The sequence below is a fragment of the Aquarana catesbeiana genome, linkage group LG04 (genome assembly GCF_042186555.1).
Source record: "Aquarana catesbeiana isolate 2022-GZ linkage group LG04, ASM4218655v1, whole genome shotgun sequence".
Taxonomy (NCBI): domain Eukaryota; kingdom Metazoa; phylum Chordata; class Amphibia; order Anura; family Ranidae; genus Aquarana; species Aquarana catesbeiana.
In genome coordinates this window covers 336282700-336306635 of record NC_133327.1, presented here as the reverse complement: position 1 = coordinate 336306635, position 23936 = coordinate 336282700, and the positions used below count along the sequence as shown (strand labels likewise).

The 23936-nt window shown below is 43.8% G+C and overlaps 1 protein-coding gene and 1 long non-coding RNA gene across 6 annotated transcripts in view; one reads left to right on the top strand and one right to left on the bottom strand.

Annotated features, from left to right (window-relative positions):
• Positions 1–23936, bottom strand: part of ANKRD6 (ankyrin repeat domain 6) — a 345397-nt gene that overhangs the window by 179734 nt on the left and 141727 nt on the right. For all 5 annotated transcript variants that reach the window (XM_073626931.1, XM_073626933.1, XM_073626934.1 and 2 more), the window contains exon 2: positions 4801–4843. The gene's annotated coding sequence lies outside the window, so the exon portion shown is untranslated. The remainder of the gene's footprint in view (positions 1–4800; positions 4844–23936) is intronic.
• Positions 7494–23936, top strand: part of LOC141140113 (uncharacterized) — an 84090-nt gene continuing 67647 nt past the window's right edge. Inside the window, exon 1 of the long non-coding RNA XR_012243895.1 lies at positions 7494–7580. This is a non-coding gene — a long non-coding RNA (uncharacterized lncRNA). The remainder of the gene's footprint in view (positions 7581–23936) is intronic.

Sequence of the window (23936 nt, the reverse complement as noted above, 5' to 3'; positions counted from 1 at the left end):
CACACTAGCTAGGTACACAGTTAACCCTTCAACCGCCCTGCTGTTAACCCCTTCCCAGCCTGTGTCATCAGTACAGTGACAGTGCATATTTTTAGCACTGATCACTGTATTCGTTTCACTGGATCCCAAAAAAGTGTTGTCTAGTGTTTGATTTGTCCGCTGCAATATCACAGACCCACTATAAGTCGCTTCTTGCTGCCATTACTAGTAAAAAAAATAAAAATTCCATAAATATGTCCCATAGTTTGTAGATGCTATAACTTTTGCGCAAACCAATCAATATACGCTTATTGGGATTTTTTTTTTTTTTTTTACCAAAAATATGTAGCAGAATACATATTGCCCTAAAATGATGAAGAAATTTGATTTTCTACATTTTTTAATTGGATATGTTTTACAGCAAAAAGCAAAAAATATTTATTTTTTCAAAATTGTCAGCCTTTTTTTGTTCATAGCACAAAAAATAAAAACCGCAGCGGTGATAAAATACCACCAAAACAAAAGCTCTAGTTGTGGGAAAAAAAGCACATCAACTTTATTTGGACACAGGGGGTCATTTACTAAAGGAAAATCCACTTGGAAGTGCACTTGGAAGTAAAGTCGCTGTAGATCCGAGGGGGACATGCATTTTAGCATTTTAGCTTGCACATGATTGGATGATAAAATAAGCAGAGCTTCCACTCATTTCAGATCTGCCCCTTAGATTTAGAGCGACTGCACTTCCCAGTGCACTTGCAGCGCAAAGTGTATTTGCCTTTCATTAAATAACCCCCACAGTGTCGCATGCCCAAGCAACTGTCAGTTAAAATAACGCAGTGTCGTATTGCAAAAAATTACCTGATCATCAAGGGGGGGTAAATCTTCTGGAGCTGAAGCGGTTAAATTGCAAGCTAATTGGTATCCAAAATATTGTCTATTCCTAGTCATTTGTATGCAGTAGTACATTTTGATAGTATTCATGGCATCCAAAACCTCTCAGGCTGAAAAAAAAAAAAGACCATGGGGGCTTCCCTCTGGAGATAAATTGATGGGATTTCCACAAATTAACCCCCCCTGGCTACATATTCAAGATGGTCACATCTGCATATATAAAAATGATTTTCAGGTAAAAGACGCTTCCATTGATAACTCTTGCTGGCTGTAGAAGGTTTATTCCATTAAAAAAAAAACTTCACCTACCAATAAAAAAATGCTGAAATTTTCATTTGTGCTCACTTCACTTGGTGCTCAAAATATTGAGTAGCCAGGCTAAAGATATTGTTATTAATTGGATTTACAAAAAGTTGCGGCCCAGAATTATTTTCCCTTAATATGTTTGATTAGAAGAAGCAAATAAGAAGCTGGAATAAGAACCTAACTCCAGTACCTATTAATTAGGAACAAGAAGCCTGTCTGTTATAGGTGCACCTGCGCCAGCCCTGGAGACATATACAATGACTCTTATTTACAGAAAGCATGTCCTTTAACTCCCGCATAATGAAACATGTTTCAACAAATGCAGCTCCATGCAGCTTTGATTGATGAACATTGTTTGATTTGAAAAATAAACCAGCTTTGAAAATGACATGACAGATTCTGTTACAGGCATTACAACAGTGTGTTGCTTCTACATAAGTACATAGCTATTTAAGTTTGAGGAAATGCTGTACACCAGTTTTCTAAAGGCATCCATAAGCAATTAAGTGATTGCATACACTCAAGAGCACTAAGACTCAATATTCATAAGTTGTATCACCTCATTAGACTAAATATCAAACATATGTAGCGCCCTCTACTTTTAGGTAGGTGCTATAGTGGTATTTTGGTAGTGTAGGACTTAGCTGTAGGTAAATTTGGCCAGGCCTGTGGTTCTTTTCTAGGCCTGATTGTTTTGATTCAGGAGTGGGAGTGTTAGGATAGCCGGGGGTGTGGCCACCTATGCTTAGGCTCAGAGATACCTTCTCTGCTAAGACTGGAGATTGTTCTGGAAAGCAGAGGATGTACTGAGACCTGAGTGGCAGGGAGCTCATGTGAGAGTTCTGACCAATCATTGATTTGCTTGGTCGAGAGGAGGTCTCTCTTATAAGCTGGGATCACATATTCCGGGGGAAGAGAGAGAGGTGGTGGAGTGTGGAGTTCGGGAGAGGGCGAGGCCAGGAAGGCAGAGGGCCTGGGGCCCTGGAGGAGGAGAACCTTGAGTATGCCTTCAAGGGAGGTTCGTGGTGGAGGCCTGAAGCACAGAGAAGCCAGCATGTAGCGCTGGGGAAGAGCCGGGCATTCCCATGCGGGGAATGTACCGTGCAAGCCAAAGGGAAGTAGGAGCGAAGAGGAGGAAGTGAACTGGCGGATCGACTGTCTATGACCAAAGAACACAGAGCGTTGATTGTGGAGAACAGGTCAGCGAAACTTAAAGAAGCAAGTGCAGGAGCGAGTGAAGTAATGTGCTGTGTGGCTATGGAACACAGTACAAGAAGTAACAGACAGTAACTTCCAAAGACTGAAGGGTGTTAGTATGCGGGTCATGAAGAAGGCGGTGCAGGCCTTTGACCTTAAAGAATTAATACTCCAAAGGAATCATATCAGTCAAGCAGAGTAACTATTCAGAGTAGTACCTCCTGTTCAACTTGGGAGCACTGTACAGGGGAATTTACAAAGTAGATAGTCCGAGTAGCCCAGAGAAGCAATAGATTCCAGACGGGATCTACAAGGGTAAAGTTCAGAACCCCAAAAAATGGCTACAGTTATGGATTATACCCTCATAAAGTGAGGTCTGGTGGAACATCTCTTATCTACCCATAGATAACCCAGAACATCCCCGTAAATAAAGCGCAAGAAAACCTAACTATTGACTGTTTGGTGTGTTATACTTGGTGATGGGGAGGTCGGAAGCGGGGTGAATGGCAAATTGTTATGAACTACTCAGCAGCCCCTATGGGGGTACTGCGACACATATGTAGAACCAGAAACATCAGACACACATGTATGAGCATCATACACATTTAGCCTACTTTATTAACCCATATTTAGTCCATCAAATATTTATCAGAAAATGGTGATCAAATACTTACTGTAATTTTCCTTTCCTGATTAACTCCATGGAAACCTACATATGGGTAGGCTCCGCATTGCACCTCCCCCTAAGACCCCTTTCACACCAAGGCACTTCAAAAACGCCTTAGCGTTATTACCGCGTTTTTACAGCGTTTTAGGGGTGTTAGCGGTAAAATTAACGCACCGCTGCAGGCATTTTAACAGTGTTTTTCAAGCGTTATTGAAGCATGTGTTATTGATGCTATCTTTCTGCTTGCATGTTTATCCTTTTGTAATATCATGTAAAACAAGCAGTGTCTTGTAAAGTAACAAGCAGTGTCTTGTTTTACTTCAAATCTTCATTTTTCTGGGATTAATTCTTTTTTTTGGCACTTTAATTTTGTTTTTTTGGCACTTTAATGGTCTGTTTAATCATTCTGACCTTCCCACTGGTTCTGTCCTGTTGTTGTAGATGCTCTCTTTTCTGCTTGCATGTTTACCTTTTTGTGAGATCATGTGAATTTTCTACAGCTCAGGGCAGATTATAGGCGCTATTTAGGCGTTTTTACAGCATTTTAAATTCATTTCAATGGACAGGGGCGTTTTTGAAGCGCTTTTTTCAACACCCAAAAGCTGCTCCAAAGATGCTGCTTGCAGGACTTTTCTCAACGCTCCGCCAGCGCAATGCCTCAGTGTGAAAAGGTCCATTGAGATGCATGGGGAGTGTTTTATGAGCGTTTTATGAGTGTTTTATGAGCGTTATTTTTAGCGCTAAAACGCTGCAAAAACGCTCATAAAACGCCTTGGTGTGAAAGGGGTCTAAGAACCCCTGTCCCATACATTTAAGGGCTGGTACAGTCCACATGTTCCATAACTAACATACTCAACAACTGGGAGGGATCCTATGTTGTCATGAAGTTAATATAGCAAAGTAAAATTACGGTACGTGTTTGATAACAATTTTCTTTTTTCCTGACCATGATAGCATACAAAAGAGGAAATAACTAGGCACCAACACGGCTGGGATGCAGAAAACCGTTTTTTCCTTTTTTGTATGCTATCATGGTCAGGAAAAAAGAAAATTGTTATCAAACACGTACCATAATTTTTCTTTGCTATATTAACGTTTTCTGAAAACGTAAGGTTTTAATCACAGCTAACAAGAAATTTCAAGGTAAAAAAAAATGAACACATGGACTGGATCAGCCTCAAAATTTATAGGAGAGGGGTCCTATGAGGGAGGAGCGAGGGAGGAAAATTGAAAACAAAGTCCAGACATACTGTGCAGGAGTATTACTTCCTGCACAGTACTGTTTATCTAAAAATTGCTGTAGGGCACCAGTCCACTCTATTCCTTTTTGTTAGTAATGTGGTTATCTGAAAAACCCTGTTTGTAATGCAGGATAATTATTATTAAACACATACACTGCAGGCTCCTTGCTGTCCCTCACATTCAGAGAGGGACGAGAGAGAGAGAGACCGACAACATAGGCTTAAACTTCCAGTGACTCTATGAGGTGCTCTTTGGAATCTGGTTATAGTAAATTAAACAAAATATACTTTTTAAGGCAAACTTTGGACATTCTGACTTTAGCCTAGTTGCAGTATTTGCTGAATAACAATAGTGGTTCAATGATTAGTTTATAGTAATTTATTGCCTGGAATTTCACTGTAGAACACCAATTAAAAGCTACCTTACTTTGAATGGACATAACAGCCTACTTTGACTTTAAACAATTACAGAGCCATAAGGAACAGAGAATAGGGGTGATCAAATCAATAGAAACGTACCTATCTGCAGAAGAGGAAGATCCTGGTTGAACAGCACGAAACACTGTAAATGACAAAGAAGAGACATTATTAAAACCCCCCCAAAAAAAGCATATCCTAAAGCACTCTTGTTCCAACAACTATGCTCTGGGTTAAATAGGGTTACAAGAAGTAACCAAGCGTCGGACTTTGAAGGCATAGAAACAATGGAAAAGTAACATAAATACAGTTTATTGAAAAATATACATAATATAATCACAGTGTTCAAAAAAATTCAAAATCATATACAATGATACAATACAACTTGTACAATGAGCCCTTGTGTATCTACGCATTTCGCCATTAGGCTTCTTCAGGACACCATCAAGGTTCAGAGACGTAACAAAGAAAAGAAAAGGAAGAACGAATCTCACTGTCTTAGGGTGGACTAGGCTTCATGTACAAGTCTCCAATAGCCGAAAGGTTACCAAAAATGTGAAATGCTTCTGGCAAGCTGTGAGAAGGTAACCAGCGCGCAGCTGATTTAGCAAGTAAGCTTTAGGTGTTACATTAGCAGGGGCAAATGTGCGTCTCATATAGAATAGTAGTGATAACTATGCTGGAACATCCAGGGTCCAATAGGGAGAAGCATTTAGTGAGGCCAGCAGCATATAGTATAGCCTAGCTAGCCTATAACGCCCATAGGGAGAAAATATATATGTAGAGATGAACGGGTATGCCCCTGGGAGACAGCCTGGTGCTGTACATATGTATATATTTGATGGGGGCCGTTCGTCTCCTGCATGGGGGGGTCAGTATGTGTCCTGTCCTGTCCCCCAAAATTTGAGCACAAGCCGCCACTGAGTAGTGCCAAAATCTCCGCTCATGAAAAATGCACAATCTGACTTTACAAACATAAACAATCACAGTTGGCACATTTCTAAAGGTTTGCTCAGATTTGTTGATGCATGTTTTACAGCTGTAGTCCAATGTAGACACTCCTAAAAACACAATAGGCGTGGTCTATGGGCGGTGCGCAGTCTATGGGTTGGGTGAGTGGTCTATGGGCTGGGTGTGCGGTTTATGAGCCGGGTGCGCGCCTATGGGCCGAGTGCGCGGTCTATGAGCCGGGTGTGCGGTCTATGAACCGGATGCGTGGTCTATGAGCCGGATGCACGGTCTATGGGCCGGATGCACGGTCTATGGGCCGGATGTGCGGTGTATGGGCCGGGTGTGCGGTCTATGAGCCGGGTGCGCGGTCTATGGGCCGGGTGCGCGGTCTATGGGCCCGGTGCGCGGTCTATGGGCCCGGTGCGCGGTCTATGGGCCCGGTGCGCGGTCTATGGGCCCGGTGCGCGGTCTATGGGCCGGGTGCGCGGTTTATGAGCCGGGTGCGTGGTCTATGGGCCTGGTGTGCTGTTTATTGGTTCAGATGTGCGGTGTATGAGCCGGGTGCGTGATTTATGGGCCGGGTGCGCGGTCTATGGGCCAGGTGCATGGTTTATGGGCCGGGTGCATGGTTTATGGGCCGGGGTCGCGATCTATGAGCCGGGTGCGCGGTCTATGGGCCGGGTGCGCGATCTATGAGCCGAGTGCGCAGTCTATGGGCCGGGTGCACGGTCTTTGGGCTGGGTGCACGGTCTATGGGCCAGGTGCGCAGATTATGAGCCGGGTACGCGGTCTATGGGCCGGGTGCGCGGTTTATGAGCCGGGTGCGCGGTTTATGAGCTGGGTGCATGGTCTATGGGCCGGGTGCGTGGTTTATGAGCCAGCTGCGCGGTCTATGGGCCGGGTGCATGGTTTATGGGCTGGATGCGCAGTCTATGAGCCGGGTGTGCAATTTTGGGCTGGGTGCGCGGTCTATGGGCCGGGTGCGCGGTCTATGGGCCGGGTACGCAATCTATGGGCCGGGTGCACAGTTTATGAGCCGGGTGTGTGGTCTATGGGCCGGGTGCACGGCTTATGGGGATGCGCGGTCTATGAGCCGGGTGCGTGGTTTATAGGCTGGGTGGGCGGTCTATGGGCCGGGTGCATGGTTTATGAGCCAGGTGCGCGGTTTATGGGCCGGGGTCACAGTGTATGAGCCGGATGCGCAGTCTATGGGCCAGGTGCACAATCTATGGGACGGGTGCGTGGTTTATGGTCCGGGTGCGCGGTCTATGAGCCGGGTGCACGGTCTATGGGCTGGGTGCGCGGTTTATGGGCCAGGTGTGTGGTCTATGGGCCGGGTGCACAGTTTATGGGTCGGGTGCGCGGTCTATGGGCCAGGTGCACGGTTTATGAGCCGGGGTGGCGGTCTATGAGCTGGATGCGCGGTCTATGGGCCGTGTGCGCGGTCTCTGGGAGCATGAGGGGCAGCACTTGGTGCCAAACATTCAAATACACTGACAAGAAATATGCCAACAGGAAAAGCGAGCACAGGATTACTTCATCAGTCCGCCGCTGCTCCTTCACTGTCCAGTAATAGTTTGGGGCAGGTACTTGACCAACTTTATTGCTTAAAGTGGAGTTCCACCCAGATTTTCAGTTCCTCAGCATCCCTCACTAAACTGCAGGGCCGCCATCAGGGGGGTACAGCCGTCACAAGTGTAAGGGGGCTCGCCCTGGCCAGGAGGAGGCAGGACGGGTGAGTGGAGGGGAGCCGTGCTGTGAATTACACAAACGCTCTCCCAGCTTCTGCTGTTCTTGTGTCACTGACACTGAGCTTCGACATCGAGCTCTTTGCTGCCACCTCTGGCTACTATGTGCATGTTCACTGTTCGTGTGATCTGTACTATGCTTCTCAGCAACATGTCAGCTATGTGAAAACAACCTGGGATTAGGTAGGAAGATCTTCTTTACAAGTAGGGGCTGTGAGGAAAAGGGAGGGGGGCTGTTTGTGTACAGAGAGGGGCCAGAGCCTTGTGTGTGTACAGATTTGTGTATGCAGTGGTGTATTTTGGTGTTGTGCTGCCCCAGGCAAGACTAAGATCAGGCGCCCCCCTCCATCTAAAATTGTCCCACCCCTTCCATCTCAAGTGGCTATTCTGGGCCCCTGGTGGCTGTGCAGTGTCCCTGTGCGGAGTCCCGGGTCCCTGGTAGCTGTGCAGGGTCCCTGGTGGCTGTGTGCAGGGTCCTGGGTCCCTGGTGGCTGTGCGGGGTCCCTGGTGGCTGTGAGGGGTCCTGGGCCCCTGGTGGCTGTGCGGGGTCCTGGGTCCCTGGTGGCTGTGTGGGGTCCCTGGTGGCTTGCGGGGTCCCTGGTGGTTGTGCAGGGTCCTTGGTGGCTGTGCAGGGTCCCTGGTGGCTGTGCAGGGTCCCTGGTGGCTGTGCGGGGTCCCTTGTGGTTGAGTGGGGTCCCTGTGTGGGGTCCCTGGTGGCTTGTGGGGTCCCTGGTGATTGTGCGGGATCCTTGGTGGCTGTTCGGGGTCCTTGGTGGCTGTGCGGGGTCCCTGGTGGCTGTGCGGGGTCCCTGGTGGCTGTGCGGGGTCCCTTGTGGTTGTGTGGGGTCCCTGTGCGGGGTCCCTGGTGGCTGTGCGGGGTCCCTGGTGGCTGTGCGGGGTCCCTTGTGGTTGTGTGGGGTCCCTGTGCGGGGTCCCTGGTGGCTGTGCGGGGTCCCTGGTGGTTGTGTGGGGTCCCTGTGCGGGGTCCCGGGTGGCTGTGCGGGGTCCCGGGTGGCTGTGCGGGGTCCCTGGTGCTTGTGCGGGGTCCTTGGTGGCTGTGCGGGGTCCCTGGTGGCTGTGCGGGGTCCTGGGTCCCTGGTGGCTGTGCGGGGTCCCTGGTGGTTGTGTGGGGTCCCTGTGCAGGGTCCCGGGTTGTCTGTGCGGGGTCCCGGGTTGTCTGTGCGGGGTCCCGGGTGGCTGTGCGGGATCCCTGGTGGCTGTGCGGGGTCCTTGGTGGCTGTGCGGGGTCCTGGGTCCCTGGTGACTGTGTGGGGTCCCTGGTGGCTGTGCGGGGTCCCTGGTGGCTGTGCGGGGTCCCTGGTGGTTGTATGGGGTCCCAGGTCCCTGGTGGTTGTGTGAGGTCCCTTGTTCGGCCTAGGCTAAAACACAGCACTGTGTGTATGTGAGGGGCTATATATATATATATATATATATATATACATATACATATACATATATACACACACACAGTTGTGTGTGTGTGTGGGGGGGGGGGCTGACATATATACAGGTGTGTGTGTGTGTGGGGTATATATACAGGTGTGAGGGGGGCTGAGTGCGTACAGGTGAGGTGGCCAGTGTGCAGATTCGGTAGGGCCCGTGGGCAAGCTCTGGGGAAAGTTGGTGGTTAGGCTTGGGGGGAGGGGGGCCCAGGCCTAAAGCTGTGTAAGGGGCCCAAAAATTTCTGATGGCTGCCCTGCTAAACTGTGCACTGTAAATTAATCTGCTGTATTCTATCCATTCCAATGACACCACAAAGCAACTTATTCACTCCTTGATTATTTCCCGCCTTGACTACTGCAACTCTCTACTTAATGGCATACCCTTAAGCAGGCTATCCCCCCTTCAGTCTATTATGAATTCTGCTGCTAGACTAATACATCTCACTATCCGATCCGTGACTGCCGCCCCTCTCTGCCAATCCCTTCACTGGCTTCCCCTACCCCACCGTGTAAAATTCAAAATGCTAACCATAACATACAAGGCCATTCACAACATCGCCCCCATCTACATCACCAACCTCATCTGCAGATATCGCCCAAATCGCCCCCTCCGCTCTCCCAGGACCTCCTGCTCTCTAGCTCCCTTGTTACCTCCTCCCATGCTCGCCTTCAGGACTTCTCCAGAGACTCTCCCATCCCCTGGAACTCCCTGCCCCAATATGTCCGATCAGCCCCTACCCTGTCCACCTTTAGGAGATCCCTGAAAACTCATTTATTCAGGGATGCCTATCCCACACCCACATAACAACTGTCCCCGAGCCACCTCCATCAAATCATTCTCTGCAGCTATTACCTTTTGTACCACCACCCCTTCCCTTTAGAATGTAAGCTCTATGAGCAGGGCCCTCCTGTCCCTTCTGTATTGTAATTGTGCTGTCCCCCCTCTACATTGTAAAGCGCTGCGTAAACTGTTGGCGCTATATAAATCGCGTATAATAATAATAATATTCATTCTTTACTTCCTCCTCCCTGGCTGCGGCCCATCGCATCATTTCCTGTTTGCAATGCATCCTACAAAATGTATGTCATCAATCCCAGGAGGCAATAGGCATTGGGGATTTGTTGCCATGGTTACCAAAGCTTCTTATACACAGTGAAGGGCGGTGGGGGAGGCGGCTGGAGCATCTCAGCTCTGATTACATGCAGAGCCCGGGGGAGAGCACAGCCACAGCATTACTAATCATTTATTATAGAGTACCATGAGGGGGCAAATTTGATGGGGGAATAGGATGGGGCAGGTTTAATGGTGGCAGTTTTGATGGGGCAATTTTTATGGTGCAGTTTTTGAGTGGGCAATTTGATGGGGCAGTTTTGATGGAGCAATAGGATGGGGGCAATTTTGATGCTGCAGTTTTGATGGGGCAGTTTTTCATGGGGCAGTTTTGATGGAAGCAGTTTTTGATGGGGGCAGTTTTTATGGGAGCAATACGATGGGGCAATTTTGATGGGGGCAATAGGATGAGGTAATTTTGATGGGAGCAATAGGATGGGGTAGATTTGATGGGGCAATTTTGATGGAGGCAATTTTGATGGGGCAATAGGATGGGAGAGTTTTGATTTGGCAGTTTTGATGGGGCAGTTTTGATGATGCTATTTTTATGGGGGCAATGGGATGGGGCAGTTTTGATGGGGCAATAGGATAGGGTAGAGTACTAAATTGGGGTGATTGGCGCTGTTCGACTGGGTCAACTATGATGTACACAAAAAATATGAGTGTGAAATAAAAAAATAAAATAAAAAATTATGTGTATATAAAAATGGTAAAGTTCCGAACGTGTAAACAAAATTTAAGTGCATGTAAATAACCTAACCACAATCTGTAGTACCACATAGAATGCAAACACTGAAAAAATAAAGTGATAAAAATTTAAATCATTCCAAAAAGGTGAATATATAAATATGAAAAAATATTATAAAAATTAATTGAAAAACACTAATGGTAAAATCCTTTGCTGATAAGTACACACAATAGTGCTACAACATATTAGTAAAACTCCTTTGCTCATATGTACACACAATGGTGCTTAAACCATAAGAAGTGAGTGATCAGTTCATAAAACAAGTGTCCCCAAAAAGAAAATCCATAAAAGGTTCTCCTTAAAGTGCAGTAATGTGCCTCTTCATTCACATGACAATATTCCTGGTGTGGTGAGTGCTTCCAGCCTTCCAAAGGACCCCCACTTGTGCCCTCACTCACCGGAAAGATTCACCCCTGCAGGGGTATCAAGCCTGTAAACTGTGTCCAGCAGTAATGGTCCGTGGTGACAATCCTCCGTTCTCCTCTCCTTATCTGATATCCCGATCACCTCCAATCACTCCCCGATATCAACATCCATCTTTCCAGCAATGTAAAAGGGTTTCCCTGTGATTTGCATACAGCACCATACTTCACAAGCTATTTCCGCATCATTCAATTGCTTTCCGGTGAGTGAGGGCACAAGTGGGGGTCCTTTGGAAGGCTGGGAGCACTCACCACACCAGGAATATTGTCATGTGAATGAAGAGGCACATTACTGCACTTTCAGGAGAACTTTTTATGGATTTTCTTTTTGGGGACACTTGTTTTATGAACTGATCACTTACTTCTTATGGTTTAAGCACCATTGTGTGTACATATGAGCAAAGGAGTTTTACTAATATGTTGTAGCACTATTGTGTGTACTTATCAGCAAAGGATTTTACCATTAGTGTTTTTCAATTAATTTTTATAATATTTTTTCATATTTATATATTCACCTTTTTGGAATGATTTAAATTTTTATCACTTTATTTTTTCAGTGTTTGCATTCTATGTGGTACTACAGATTGTGGTTAGGTTATTTACACATGCACTTAAATTTTGTTTACACGTTCGGAACTTTACCATTTTTATATACACATAATTTTTTATTTTATTTTTTATTTCACACTCATATTTTTTATTTTACACTCATATTTTTTGTGTACATCATAGTTGACCCAGTCGAACAACGCCAATCACCCCAATTTAGTACTCTATTTTTTAGAATTTCACCTAGGTGTTATTCTGTGCTGGGGGGGCTGCAGTTCCTTTATTTTCTAAGCGCGGAACCATTTGTTTCTAATAGGATAGGGTAGTTTTGATGGGGCAATTTTGATGGGGCAATTTTGATGGGGCAAATTTGATGAGGCAGTTTTGATGGGGCAATAGGATGAGGCAATAGGATGGGGCAATTTTTATGGTGGCAATAGGATGGGGCAATTTTGATGGCGGCAATATGATGGGGCAGTTTTTGATGGGACAGTTTTTGATGGGGCAATATAATGGGGCAGTTTTGATGGGTCAATAGGATGGGACAGTTTTGATGGGGGCAGTTTTGATGGGGCAATTTTGATGGTGGCAATATGATGGGGCAATAGGATGGGGTAATTTTGATGGTGCTGATTTGATGGAGGCAATTTGATGGGGAAGATTTTTAAGGGGCAATTTTGATGGTGGCAATATGATGGTGCAGTTTTGATGGGGCAAATTTGATCAGAGCAATAGGATGGTGGCAGTATGATGGGGCAGTTTTGATGGGGCAATTTTGATGGTGGCAGTATGATGGGACAATTTTGATGGTGGCATTTTTGATGGTGGCAGTATGATGGGGCAATTTTGATGAGGGTAATTTAATGGGGCAATTTTGATGGGGGAAATTTGATGAGGCAATTTTGGTGGGGGCAATTTTGATGGTGGCAGTATGATGGGGCAGTTTTGATGGGGGCAATATGATTGGGCAGCTTCTGGAAAAGGTAATTACTTTTTAAACAATGCTAATTGTAAATGATATACCTCTTTCTGTGCAGATGATATATATATATATCTCTAACAAGAGATTTTATATATACAGTGGGGACGGAAATGTTTCACTCTTTGTTATATTGCAGCCATTTGCTAAAATCATTTAAGTTCATTTTTTTCCTCATTAATGTACACACAGCACCCCATATTTACAGAAAAACACAGAATTGTTGACATTTTTGCAGATTTATTAAAAAAGAAAAACTGAAATATCACATGGTCCTAAGTATTCAAACCATTTGCTGTGACAATCATATATTTAACTCAGGTGCTGTCCATTTCTTCTGATCATCCTTGAGATGGTTCTACACCTTCATTTGAGTCCAGCTGTGTTTGATTATACTGACTGGACTTGATTAGGAAAGCCACACACCTGTCTATATAAGACCTTACAGCTCACAGTGCATGTCAGAGCAAATGAGAATCATGAGGTCAAAGGAACTGCCTGAAGAGCTCAGAGACAGAATTGTGGCAAGGCACAGATCTGGCCAAGGTTACAAAAAAATTCTGCTGCACTTAAGGTTCCTAAGAACACAGTGGCCTCCATAATCCTTAAATGGAATACGTTTGGGACGACCAGAACCCTTCCTAGAGCTGGCCATCGAGCCAAACTGAGCTATCGGGGGAGAAGAGCCTTGATGAGAGAGGTAAAGAAGAACCCAAAGATCACTGTGGCTGAGCTCCAGAGATGCAGTCTGGAGATGGGAGAAAGTTGTAGAAAGTTAACTGCAGCCCTCCACCAGTCGGGGCTTTATGGCAGAGTGGCCAGGCAGAAGCCTCTCCTCAGTGCAAGACAAGTGAAAGCCCGCATGGAGTTTGCTAAAAAAACACCCGAAGGACTCCAAGATGGTGAGAAATAAGATTCTCTGGTCTGAGATCAAGATAGAACTTTTTGGCCTTAATTCTAAGCGGTATGTGTGGAGAAAACCAGGCACTGCTCATCACCTGTCAAATACAGTCCCAACAGTGAAGCATGGTGGTGGCAGCAGCATGCTGTGGGGGTGTTTTTCAGCTGCAGGGACAGGACAACTGGTTGCAATCGAAGGAAAGATGAATGCGGCCAAGTACAGGGATATCCTGGACGAAAACCTTCTCCAGAGTGCTCAGGACCTCAGACTGGGCCGAAGGTTTACCTTCCAACAAGACAATGACCCTAAGCACACAGCAAAAATAACGAAGGAGTGGCTTCACAACAACTCTGTGACTGTTCTTGAATTGCCCAGCCAGAGCCCTGACTTAAACCCAATTGAGCATCTCTGGAGAGACCTAAAAATGGCTGTCCACCAATGTTTACCATCCAACCTGACAGAACTGGAGAGGATCTGCAAGGAGGAATGGCAGAGGATCCCCAAATCCAGGTGTGAAAAACTTGTTGCATCTTTCTCAAAAAGACTCATGGCTGCATTAGATCAAAAGGGTGCTTCTACTAAATACTGAGCAAAGGGTCTGAATACTTAGGACCATGTGATATTTTAGTTTTTCTTTCTTAATATATCTGCAAAAATGTCAACAATTCTGTGTTTTTCTGTCAATATGGGGTGCTGCGTGTACATTAATGAGGAAAAAAAAATGAACCTAAATGATTTTAGCAAATGGCTGCAATATAACAAAGAGTGAAAAATGTAAGGGGGTCTGAATACTTTCCGTCCCCACTGTAGATAAACTTCCTAGTTCCTGGAGGGGGAGGAGAGGCCTCCATAGCTAAGGGGCGGCCACTTCCTCTAACACTGCTGTTGCTATGGGAACTGCTCGTGCTGCTCTGAGCATGTGTGAGATCTGGAGGTACATGCTGGGTAACCAGCCTGCATGGAATACAGGAAGAGATACAGTCTGGCTTCAGATGCCCACACATGAGATGGCTGCGGCCTGCTGGGACTTACAAAAGTAGGAAATCAATGGTGCAAAAATACAAAATGGACCTTAGTTTACAGCATACCTTTACTACAATACATTAAGCATGAGGATTATAGGGGTATTTTTATCTAAAAAGTAAAATTTCGGCCGGAACACCGCTTTAACTATATATATCAAAAGAAATGTGAAGCAGGGACATTCCTAAGATTTCTTTTAGGAATATCAAATAGATCGCCTGTTCTTTGAGTTATACATGAAAGTATGGGTCAAAAAGCTCAGCCACCTTTGTGGGTCATGTATAGTGTAGAATAGATAATAGGTAGTAATGCATTTTCAACTGTTACCCTTGCTTAGCTACTCAGAGAGAGAGTGTTGAGAAGTGCTCTACCCGAAAATACACAGATTCTTCTACCTAAACATATCTGACAAAGCCCAGAAGACATTATTCAAACTCCAGGAAAAGTAAAACACAAAAACTTTAAACATGGTACCATCTCTTCGCATGACCAGTTGCCGTGTTCACTATTGCTCTCCAAGCACAATCCACATCTCAAAACATCCTGGCATCTACAGGATGTAGTCTCAGGAGAATCAGATTTCTAGTAAGACATTTACTAGGAACTGATGAGTTCTTAGACTAAGTTGAGACTGCTTGCTTCCTGCTTGGGCTCAAAAGACTAAATTAGGTATACATAAAAGTACTAATTTATTGCTATTGTAGTTATCACAATATCTAACAGACACCTTTTATGGGTCTTCTCTGACCCATAACCATTATTGAAGATCAGACAAAGAAGAGCAGAAGTGCCGCCATAGGCATTAACTGAATGATTGCTATTTTGACCATAAAGTTGACAGCTAGCTGGTTAGTATATTTTATTTATGACCTAGCTTTCGTACTTGGGGATCAATCTTCTTCAATGAAAACTATCTGAAACAAGCCCAGCAGTCGAACATTTTTGTTCTATGGATATGATCACTCAATTAAATCAAACCTTTCTGAGAATGGGTAAAACTCAATTCAGCATGTTCACAATTGTGAATCAATGATTGAATGCTTCACATGATAAATGGAGGCCCATGATAAACTTGCAATCCGATACCTAAGATTTTGTTTATGAAAATTCTTCCTAAACTACTGCTGAAACCTTTGTAGGAACTCAAACACTTGTGTATTTGGGGTCAAAAAGAGGAAATTCAGCAGTTGGGCTTCTACCCGACGTTCAAATTTATGTCTATGGTTAGATTCACAGTGGAATCTTAATAGTGAGTATATTGTGGACCTCATAATTTACAAAGTATTTACTTTTTCCTGATTTGTCTACTCTATGCAAAGGAAGCTACAGCAGATGAAGCTGTATCCTGCCAAATCTCGGCATTTGTACTACAGTATTTTGGCAGCTATCTGACTTTTCGGTGCCAAACAGGAATTCCAGAGCCCACACCAGTCTTTTAGGATTCAGTGGGTAGTCAAATCATTTATCAACATACTTTAGTGGTGAAGGAACATGCTTTTTATAATTACATAAATGGGTTAAAAGCTCGCTGGTAAAAAAAATAATAATAATAAGTTACCTATAATAGTAAGATAAGTCAAGAAATTATTTCTGATTGGTTGCTGTGGTTTATTGCACTTGGTTACTATTGGTTAATGTAAACAGAAAATTAAAGAAATGCAATAATGCAACATAAAACAGGAACTTTGTACTTAATGTAAAATCCATTTCTTAGGGTTTATGAAGGAGCACAGGACCAGAAGTAAATCTGAAATAACTTTAGTAGGAACTGGACACTTGCAAACATGCTGTTGGCCAGCCACATAGGACCCCTCCCACTCATATAATACTTCAGTATTAAGAAAAACAGTATTAGGTGAAGATCGCAACAACAGAGGTGTGGGCCTGTGTCTTTAATGAACTTCAAGAAAATTCCTGTTTTATTAATTGCTTTTTAGGGGACACAGGCCACAAGTAAATCAGAGACAATTGGGTTGTCCAAAAGCAGTACAATTAAAGGGTGTGTAACACAGCAAACAAAAACACTAACAAGCCCATATAACAAAAGTGTAAGAACTGGGGACAACCTGCAGTTCAAAGAGCTGTAGAACCTTACATCTAAAGCTTGCATCAACTGAGGTCTTAACATCCACCTTGTAAAACTTAGAGAACATCTGAAATAAAGACGAACTGGCAGGTTTGCAAATCTGAGAAACATACAGTATACCTGAAGCCAAAAGGTCCAAGAAGCACATACTGATCTAGTAGAGCGTGTCATAGCAGGGAAAACGTGTAACTTAATTTTTTAAGCATATCTAAACCCCAAAACATTTTTTTTATATACTGTATTTATTGGCGTATAACACTCACTTTTTCACCCTAATAATTGGGTGCAAATAGCACGTGCGTGTTATACGCCAATACTTCAATTTTAGATGCCTCGGAGGGGACAGGGAGGGGGGCGGGATGAGCGCTGTCAGATTACATACAGTGAGAATCTCCTGTTTACTTGGCGGCCTCTGTAATAGGAAGTCCCGTCTCCTGGGCCGCCATTGGACCACTGTTCTGTCTATCATAGGAGATTCTCACTGTATATAATCTTTCGGCGCTCATCCCGCCCCCTCCCTGTCCCCTCTAGGCTGCAAATGGGCATCGATCAGGCTGCACTGATGGCAATGGTGAGGCTGCTGCATTGATGGCAATGGTGAGGCTGCTGCATTGATGTGGACTGATGAGGTCGCATTGATGACACTTGTGAGACTGCAGATGGGCATTGATGGGGCTGCATTGGTGGCAATGGTGAGACTGCAGAAGGGCACTGACCCTTATTTTGCTTCAAAGTTCCTTATTTAAAATTTAATTTTTTTTCCCTGAAACTTCCCTCTTAAAATTAATGTGCGTGTTATACACCTGTGCGTGTTATACGCCGATAAATACGGTATTTCAAATTACCAATCCATAAATGTGGTGCCCACATTAGGTTTTTTTTTAGGCTTTTTTTTCACCAGGTGATCCAGCCAGTAACACACTTCCTGTCTTAGGGTGGCCCCACTCTATGAAGGAGCAACAGAGATTCACTTGGACAGCAGCATTGCCAAACTGTGGAAAGGGTAGTGTTAGATGTACTAAAAAGTTTACATGGACTTGACTAACAAACTAAAGCCAAACTCCAGCTAACACTTTTTAAGCAGTTAGAGCAACAATTTTTTTTCTCCCTGTGGGATAAAGGTTGTACATAATGAAAAAAACCATTGTCGGCACCCTTGTCTGTGTTAAATGGTTTGTCTCAACCCTCCACTGCCACTTTTGCTGGACAACTAGGTCTGTTAAAGGATGTTTAAAAGGAACAAACTTACTGGCCAGAACACCAGGTGAAAATAAAGAAAAAAAAGTCTACAAAAAAAAAAACAATGCAGATAACATGATTGCTGGATTGGGAAGCTGCAATATAGGACATTTTGAATGAAACAACTGGGAAACTGTGGAACAAGATGCATATTGTCCCTTATGGGGACCTTCAAGAATGGCAAATGAAGAGTCAGTCTGTCTGAAGAGAAAGTAAAAGTACAATAAACAAGAAAAGTTTTCACCACATCTAAACAATGAATAGAGATCTCCTTGGGATGTACTGTGATTAGACAAAGGGATGGAAGTACAATATTCTTACTAAGGTGAAAGAAAGAAACCACCCTAGGGAAAAGGAAGCTTTGGGTCTAAAAGCAACCTTTTCTTTGCTTAGAATAGGGGAGGCTTCTTTGCAGGACAAGGATTCACCAGAGACATGCCTTGCAGAGATGTTGCCAATTATCGATGCAACCTTGTGGGTGAGAGTAGACTGGCGAATCACTTTGACAGGTTCAAATGGTGGTCTTTGAAGAGCCAACAGAACCAGATTGAGATCCCACCATGGAGTCAGTGGAGGCTGTTCAGGTGGGACTATAGGACTATATGAACAACACCTTGTACAAAAGGCCTATGCTAAGAAATGAGAGGCAAGATGTCTTCGGTTTAGGATTGCAAGAGCTGAGATTCGCCCCTTGATCGCACTCAGGGTCGAATCTGCATCCATACCAGAAATGTCAGCATCCTTCCTGTGGAGTATTTTCTCTGGTATGAAATTTTCTTCTGTTTCACCAGGCAAATATGCTTTCCAAAATGCAATGACAAACCTTGCATGAAGTGGCCTTCCTAGCTTTTAAGAGCATAGAAATTGCTGAATGTCTTTTAAGACCTGCAGGATGGTAAACTGAAAATTGGGAGCCTTCAGAAAGGGAAAAGCGGAAAAGATTGTACTTTTTAGCTCTTAGTGTTGAATATTCATCAGAGTATTAAGGGTTTGTCAACATCAGCCCCCACGCTAACATGTGTTTACTTTTTAATCTCTCTGTTTTAACTTTATTAAAGCAGAAGTACAGCCAAAGCTTGTTTTGCTGTACTTCTCCTATGGATCACAGGCGTGCAATTCATTCTGCACTCCTGTGACCCATTTTCAGCAGAGAGCAGGCTGAAGTCCGCTCTCTGCTGACGTCACAGAGTAGGTCCAGGCTCTGCGTCATCACGACCACAGAGTCGGGGTCCGCCTAGATCCCTGGACCGACACCCGGCTCAGCCTCTCAGCGAGCTGCTGATAGCCTGAGCTGGCTGCTCCAGTCCCCTCTACAGCTCAGCACTCCAGTGAGCAAGGAGGGGGCAGAGCAGAGAGCTGTGACTGAGGGCAGTGTTCGATCGCTCGGTTCTCAGTGCAGAGGCGCGGGGGGACAGATGCTGCATCCACCTAGGTAAGTATAAATCTGCAATAACCCTGTTTCCAATAGTTCTCTTTTAAAGTGTCACAAAATAGCACTTTATTCAAGTCTATGCTGTGACATGCCATGGCATTTGGTGTATTGTGTAAAAATTGCAGTATATCTGGAACACTTTTCTGCTAGTTAAAATGGTCCTGGAATATTCCTTCACATAATTCTATAGTAAATTGTCACCCTTTTTTTTTACCACAAATAAATCTAAAGTTAACTGCTGTTAGTACTATGTACTAACAGTGAACAGTTACAAGCTGATGGCTGCAACCTGTCGGCTGTAACGTGAAAGTGATTTGACTGTATAGCCGCCGATCACTTTTACAATGCCAGCGCAACGGTCCCCCCCACATGGTTCCCAGGCTTTCCCACTCTTACCAGGGCCCCGGGACCACATTGTAGGGCTTCAAATTTCCTGTTTCTTGATCTCTCCTCCATGGAATGAAACTGTAAGTGACAATGATTTTGTCACTTCTGGTTTCAATTCAGAGCTGTCATTCACTGGCTGATGCATCCAGGGAAGCATCTAACTGAGCAGATCTCTGTTTGGTAAGATGCTTTGGAGGGCATGGGAGACATTTGGGTTTATTAGAAGCCCCAGTGTCTCCATAAGCAGTGCCTGCCACATGCTCAATGCTATCACATGGGGGGGGGGTTTGTTAAACCCTTGGGATTGCAGATAAATACATTAAAACATTTTTTTTAAATTAAAAAGTATTAAAATGTATTAGAAAACAAAGCAAAAAATTAACCGTAACCCCCGTTGCCCTGAACACACCCACCAATGCAAACGGGCCCACAAGGTGCGCGTGTGTATTTAAAACCGTGATTGCACCACACATGTGAGGGTGGGGTGATTGATAGTAATAATTCTAGTATCAGAGCTCACGGTTAAAGGAGAAGTATGGTAATAAAAAACAAAAACAAACATACATACGTACTTCTACGCTGCTGCATCAGTCCCGCATTGGCTCTAAGACTGAGAACTAATCACATGATGGCAGATTACTCAGCTCTCAGTCTTCTCGGAGAGGAGACTGGTGACTGTCAGCTCTCCGCTCTGCTCCTGCAGCATTTACTGGAGCTCCGGACTGGAGATAGGACAGGAGTAGCTTGCTTCAGCTCTCAGCAACATACTGAGATCCAGAGCCAGCTGTCAATTAGACAGCTGGGTAGATCCCAACAATATGGTTGGGATCCTTCCAGAACCTGGAGCGGCACTGTGACGTCAGCTGACAGTGGGTAATAGCCAGCTATTACCTAACTCTGGGCAAAAGTAAGTGCACTCCTGTAACCCAGAAGAGAAGTATGAACAAAAAGACCATGGCCATACTTCCCTTTTAACTGTAAAATGATGAGCCATAAAGGCATTTAAAGCGTCATCTATGGAGATTTTTGCATCTTTGGTATCTATTTACTCAATGCAACCCCATCTTTCATATTTTACCAAAAATGTGTTATTGTATTGTGTGTGTTTGTAATAAAATTAAAAATTATTTTATTTTTGTTCTCTGAAAACATGGGTTTAATAAACAGTTGCGCAAATATTGTGTGATATAAAAAATTTAAACAGCTATCTTTTTATTCTACAGGTATATATAATGTTCAGGGGGGTTTAAGTACTTTAACAGCCAAAAAAAAATACAGATTTTTACATGTGTGCAAAAAATGAAAAAAATGCTCCAATGCTGAAGTGGATAATCACAAGCCATGCTTAAAGTTTATGTAAGTACAAATACAAAAATGTAATATTGCCTCTTATCAGTCCTTAGGTGGAGTGGCTGCAATCGTTTTATACATTTTTTGCCCTTTATTTACACCTGGTGATTGTGATGGCACACTTCCTTTCCTCAGATGACAATGCCAACTCACTGTACTGCGGCAGTGGCAGAGTATACAGGAAGTTATCAGTTAACAAGATTTCTGGGTAGGATCAACAGGAATTGTTTTCCTCTTATCTAACAGATAAACAATAGCTTTATTGAAATTTGTAATAGACCAAAGGGAAGAAAATAATAGCAAATTTGATTTCATTGTGAGGGTTTACATTTTAAATATTTATTCGGCTGAAAAATCCATATTCATTTACTACACTGTTCCTTTAACCTGTGTCTGTTCTATAGTAAAATACCTCTTTTTATTAAGCCAGTCATCTGTTAACCAAATTTACAAAACCTTTAAGGAACTTGACCTTTGGGTCTATTGATGGACACATGTCTAACCCTGACTTCTACCAAATTACTGACAATTTACTTTTGCACTTCCAGGGCCTGGGTGAAGTTTTTATTTTCAAACTTGGTCATGAAATTGATGTGACATTTAGTACACACATTTAAAGAGGTTCTAAAGTCAGGTTTTTTTTATCTTAATGCATTGTATACATTAAAATAAAACACCTTTGTTGTGTAGCAGCCCCCCTCAGCCCTCCTATTACTTACCTGAGCCCATCTCACTTCAGTGATGTTGCACCAGAGTCTCGGCTGCCCTCCGCTCTCCCTCCTCATTTGCTGAGACAGCAGCGGGATGCTATTGGCTCCCACTGCTGTCAATCAAAGTCAGCGAGCTAATGAGGAGAGAGTGGGGGTGGGGCTGAGCTGTAGCTCTGTGTCTGAATGGACACACAGAGAAGTGGCTCAGCTGAAATGCCCCCACAGCAAGCTGCTTGCTGTGGGGGCACTCGGCAGCAGGGAGCGATCAGGAGCACCGGTGAGGGACCCAAGAAGAGGAGGATCTGGGCTGCTCTGTGCAAAACCACTGCACAGAGAAGGTAAGTATAACATGTTTGTTATTTTTAAATGATAAAAAATTAGACTTTAGTATCACTTTAAGTTTCTGTTCCTTTTTCTATCACTACCTCTATGAATACTTGAATCTGTCTCTTTTTGTGTTTTAGTAGGGCTGTGTGTGTGTATGGGTTCTCAAGGGCCTTTAATGTCTGCATAATTTTCTAAAAATATTGTTACACAGAAAATTCTATGGTCTTTCTAGGCTTGTAAGACTCACAGAAAAATACATATTTTTTCCAATTTTGTCAGAAGCATAACAAAATAAGTGCAGATCTACACTTTGGGTAAATATCACCCATTCCGGCATGTTGGACATGTCCTATTATAGCTCACATGTCCTACAGATTTTCTTTGAGGGTATACCATCTGCTGCTTTTTGTCAAAGTCCTCAGCAGAAATTTGCACCATCCAATTACGGTTTGTGAAGGTAATTGATAGTGATTGATGTAGCTTACCATAATGAATCAATGGTGGAGACTCTCTCAGTTTAAGTATGAGTCTGTAGTGGTATTGTAGAACCAAATTTAATTTGTTTTGAGAGTCACAGAGGAGGAACATAAAGCATGGTTCAAATAAAGAAGCTTTTCATTACCTTCATTTGGTTGTCTTATCACCTAATACATGGTTTTCCGTAACCGTATTTACAACTGTTGCTATAATTTGACAGATATATTCATGTATCCCCTTCAATCCTATGACAATCCTCATTCACAGTTCTACATTTATCTTTGCCACGGTATCTCCAGGATATCATCCAAGCAAATGTTAAAAAATGCAAGAAAATGTGTAAGGGAAAAAAACACCCATACTTTGTCTTGTATATGTTAACCTGGTATCAGGTGTGACTTGCAATTGATGCACAAGCTTATCTCAAAATCATAAACTGCAGTACCAATGAGATTCTTTTTATACAACATGCAGGGGCATAAGCAGCTGTATGCGTGTCCATGGAGGATAGGAGACCTGATAAGAGGTCATGTCTTTGGTTTTTCTGATGACCTAATGAATAAGAAGCCACTACGTAGTTGGTCTATAAATTTCACCAGCATGGGGGTGCATTGCATTGTTGGCTCTGCTCCCCCTAGGAATCATGGAACATGCCTCCTTTATGGAGACAAGGTAAGGAAAAAACCCTTCGTTATTCGGGCCAGCCTGTGAGAAAGTGATGTAGTAAAACTGTGATCATCGTGATGTGGATAATTACTTCAAACCTTTGAAATAGGAATACTGAGTTAATTTACTAAAACTGGAGAGTGTAAAATCTGGTGCAGCTTTGCATGGCAGCCTTTCAGCAATTAAGCTTTGACAAAAAAAAAATCTGTAAGCTAATTGGTTTCTATGAAGATCTGCACCAGATTTTGCACTCTCAAGTTTTAGTAAATCAACCCCACGCTGTTGTTGATTCTGTGCAAAGTAACATTTGAGAAAAACATGTTTAAGAGATAAATGCAATTTGGTTGACGCTCATCACCATGAGGTTATGCACTATAAAAGAACACCTAGTCCAAAGGCAAAATAATCACTTCAGTAGAGAAAGGGGGTTGGCACTGGCTATTAAGATGTCAAGGATGTGAGATGGGCAGGCCCACAAAAGGAGCATTAGGATTCAGGAGGCCCAAGACAGAGATAGGTGATATGATGTCTATTGGCAAAACAGCCTGAGGTTGCTGGAATCCTGTCCGAATGAGAGAGAGGATACACGTAAATTTGGACACGCAGGGGACAGTTTGGGAGAGCCATCTTGGGAGCTGTGGTGAGAGCTTTAAGAACAGGCTTCTGAAAAAGAAAACTTGCTTTGTCTTG